The 4,493-nt window shown below is 41.4% G+C and overlaps 1 protein-coding gene across 1 annotated transcript in view; it reads right to left on the reverse strand.

Annotated features, from left to right (window-relative positions):
- The window catches only part of Ccny (cyclin Y), a 137,921-nt gene that overhangs the window by 26,220 nt on the left and 107,208 nt on the right, over positions 1–4,493 (reverse strand). The window lies entirely within an intron of this gene.

Below are 4,493 nucleotides of genomic sequence, written 5' to 3' on the forward strand. Positions count from 1 at the left end.
TCAATCTGAATTTTAAAACATTATGTAGGTCAGGTAAATGGCCTTAATTCAAACAATATACAATTTCTTTGCATATTATCCTGTAGTCTTACAGCTATTTGGTTTAGTTAATCAGAGATGACCCTAATAAGGCATAGGTTAAGAATGTAAGAACAAGCCAGTAGTAAGAGCTGACATTTTCATTCCATCCCCAGTTGTATCCTATTTCAGAGGTTATCATGTCTACTTTAGGACATGAGAATTAAACTCTCAGCCTTCTACGATGTTCTACAGATTCAAACTTTGAGCCAAGAAACAAACTATTTTAAGGGAATAACTATAGCTTCATGGTTTTAAATATTCTACAACTTTTCCATTTAGATTTTTAGTACTTGATGTACAGAATTTTTCAACAGTCAGGATTGCAGGTCAGTGTAGGAGCTCTTGTGCTGGCATGAGCATATTTTAGATTTGATCCTAAGCACAGTAGCATCACCCCTTCCTCTCCGCACCCCTGCTTCCCCATTTCTTCCTAGGATTTTTGTGTTGCATAGGCTGGTCTTGAACTCCACAGCACAAGTGAGCCTACTGCATCAGCCTCCCAAGTATTTAGAACTTTGGATGCATGACATCATACCCAGATAAATTTGTTTTTCATTTTTCGTTTGTTTTTGTTTAAGTCACTTAGCTCATGGTACTTTATTATAGAACAATTCTGAAAGTTTTGATGGTACCCTAGAGTGAAAATGGAGGCTGATTATGGGATGGATCCCTGGGTGGGGTAGTCTCTGGATGGTCCTTCCTTTCGACTTAGCTCGAAACTTTGTAACTCCTTCCATGGGTAGTTTGTTCCCCATTCTAAGGAGGAATGAAGTATCCACACGTTGGTTTTCCTTCTTCTTAATTTTTCTTGTGTTTTGCAAATTGAATCTTGGGTATTCTAAGTTTCTGGGAGCTAGAGAAAGTACCCAAGGAGCTGAAGGGTCTGCAAACCTATAGATGGAACAACAATATGAACTAACCAATACCCCCAGAGCTTGTGTCTCTAGCTACATATGTAGGAAGAGAGGCCCCTAGGTCTTGCAAACTTTATATGCCCCAGTACAGGGGAACTCCAGGGCCAAGAAGTAGGAGTGGGTGGGTAGGGGAGCAGGGCAGGGGCAGGGAGGGTATAGGGAACTTTCGGGGTAGCATTTGAAATGCAAATAAGGAAAATATAAATTAAAAAAAAATGAAAAATTAAACACTGGCTTTATTTGGCTTGGCATTTCTACAGAAAATTGAGTAAGCAACCATTAACTAAGCTTCTCATCAGGAAGTTTGGTTCTCTCTGCTCTTTCAACACCAGAAAGCCCCTCACTGCATTTTAAAGTAGCAAAGAGTGGCTATTAAAAAAACCTTAAGCACAATGACAGTACAAGCACACACATACAAATGTCTTAGTTTTGTAATCGGAACAACACTATTTTTTGTTCTTAAGAGGCTTTGCCAATTCTTCACAGACTTAGAAAGGGCAATTTGCAAATTCATCTGGAATAACAAAAATCCTAGGACAGCAAAAACTGTTCTCAACAATAAAAGAACCTCTGGGGGGAATCACCATTCCTGACCTCAAGCTATACTACAAAGCAACTGTAATAAAAACTGCATGGAATTGGTACAGTGACAGGCAGGTAGATCAATGGAACAGAATTGAAGACCCAGAAGTGAACCCACAAACCTACGGTCACTTGATCTTTGACAAAGGAGCTAAAACCATCCAGTGGAAAAAAAGACAGCATTTTCAACAAATGGTGCTGGATCAACTTGAGGTTATCATGTAGAAGAATGCGAATTGACCCATTCCTATCTCCTTGTACAAAGCTCAAGTCTAAGTAGATCAAGGAACTCCACATAAAACCAGAGACACTGAAACCTACAGAGGAGAAAGTGGGGAAGAGCCTCGAAGATATGGACACAGGGTAAAGATTCCTGAACAGAACCTGCTTGTGGACGTTGTACATCGTGGTGCGCACTAGGCTCCGCACCACGATGTACAACGTCCACAAGCAGATAAGGCAAAGGATACTGTCAGTAAGACCAAAAGGCAACCAACAGATTGGGAAAAGATCTTTACCAATCCTAAATCCAATAGGGGGATAATCTCCAATATATATAAAGAACTCAAGAAGTTGGACTCCAGAAAACCAAATAACCCTATTAAAATATGGGGTACAGAGCTAAACAAAGAATTCNCAACTGAGGAATACCGAATGGCTGAGAAGCACCTGAAAAAATGTTTATCATCCTTAATCAAATGCAAATCAAAACAACCCTGAGATTTCCCCCTCACACCAGTCAGAATGGCTAAGATCAAAAACTCAGGTGCCAGCAGATGCTGGGGAGGATATGGAGAAAGAGGAACACTCCTCCACTGCTGGTGGGATTGCAAGCTGGTATAAGCACTCTGGAAATCAGTTTGGCAGTTCCTCAGGAAATTGGACATAGTTCTAACGACAGATACAGCAATACCACTTGGGCATATATATATACCCAGAAGATGCTCCAACTTGTAATAAGGACACATGCTCCACTATGTTCATAGCAGCCTTATTTATAATAGCCAGAAGCTGTAAAGAACCCAGACGTCCCGCAACAGAGGAATAGATACAGAAAATGTGGTACATTTACATAATCGAGTACTACTCAGCTATTAAAAACAATGGATTTATGAAATTCTTAGACAAATGGATGGATCTGGAGGATATCATCCCAAGTGAGGTAACCCAATCACAAAAGAACACACATAATATGTACTCACTGATAAGTGGGTATTAGTCTAGAAACTCAGAATACCCAAGATACAATTTGCAAAATACATAAACCTCAAGAAGGAAGACCATAGTGTGGATACTTTGATCCTTCTTAGAAGGGGGAACAAAATACCCATGGAAGGAGTTAGAGACAAAGTTTGGAGCTGAGACTGAAGGAATGACAATCCAGAAACCGCCCCACCTGGGGAATCCATCCCATAAACAACTACCAAACCCAGACACTACTGCAGATGCCAAATAGAGCTTGCTGACAGGAGCCTGATAAAGCTGTCTCCTGAGAGGCTCTGCCAGTGCCTTACTAATATAGAAGTGGATGCTCACAGTCATCCATTGGACAAGAGCACAGGGTCCCCAATGAAGTAGCTAGAGAAAGTACCCAAGGAGCTGAAGGGGTTTGCAGCCCCATAGGAGGAACAACAATATGAACTAACCAGTAACCCCAGAGCTCCCTGGGACTAAACCACCAATCAATAAAACACAGGGAGGGCCTTGTGGCTCTAGCTTCATATGTAGCAGAGGATGGCCTAGTCGGTCATTAATGGGAGGAGAAGTCCTTGCCCCAGTATAGGGGAGCATCTGGGCCAGGAAGCAGGAGTGGGTGGGGTGGGGAACAGAGAGAGGGAGTAGGGAAGAGGAGGTTTTTGGAGGGAAAAATAGGAAAGGGGATAACATTTGAAATCTAAATAAAGAAAATATCTAATAAAAAAAAAGATTCAAAAAAAAAAAAAAAAAAGTCTTTGCAGCCCTGGAGAATGTCCCAATCTGTAGTGTATACAGTAAAGAGTGAACACAGGTTTGTTCTTACAAGGGGCCTGCTTCTATGGCTAACCCTCAGCTGACATGAGAGAACTAGGAACAGGGTGAGGGCAGAAGACAAAAGACGAACATTGAGGTCATTAATTCACAATGTTGATATTTTTATGTCATGAACAGAAATGTCAGTTAAATCCAACAATCTATATTAAAATATACATTATTATTTGCATTAATAAGTCAAAGTTTTCTTACAGCATAAATTTTAACATTTATCTCAATTGTCTTCCAACTTTTCAGCTCTTCTTTTCCAGAAACTATCAACCCTGCTGCTCATTTTTTTTGTTTTGTAGGACAAATTCCTGTTAGGAAACAGCATGCATGCACTTCCCAGTTTGATCTTAGAACCCTTGGCCATTCTGGGCCGGCCAGTAAGGATTATCTGAACACGTCTCATTCTGCAGCCAGCCAGGGAGTGATGAACCACAAGCCAACACACACATGAGCAAATGGCTTACTGTTGAGTAACCCTGGCCATAAAAGCTTAGTGTGGGGAGATGGAGCACCAAGTCTTCTGTGAGCTTTCTGTTAGACAACAATCTCCCCAGCATTTAAGCAGCCAGAGTCTGCTCTGCAGGCATGCCCAGTCCCAGGCAAAACTCACTTCTCTTCTCAGTGCTGTGCTATGTAAAGATTAGGGATAATGAGGTTACACTCTTAAACCTACTTTCCAAAAACTGATCTAGACAGTCCATGAGGTTTTAAACTGGATGTCCTACACTGTTACATAAGACAAATCAGAAGCTAGTCAATCACACTTCTTATATCTAGGCCATGGATGCATATTCTTCATTGATGCCACATCTTGGAATGCTGTCATTAAGACTGTAGTGGGGAGCCGGGCGCGGTGGCGCATGCCTTTAATCCCAGCACTCGGGAGGCAGAGGC

The sequence above is a fragment of the Mus pahari genome, chromosome 15, assembly GCF_900095145.1.
Source record: "Mus pahari chromosome 15, PAHARI_EIJ_v1.1, whole genome shotgun sequence".
Classification (NCBI taxonomy): Eukaryota; Metazoa; Chordata; class Mammalia; order Rodentia; family Muridae; genus Mus; species Mus pahari.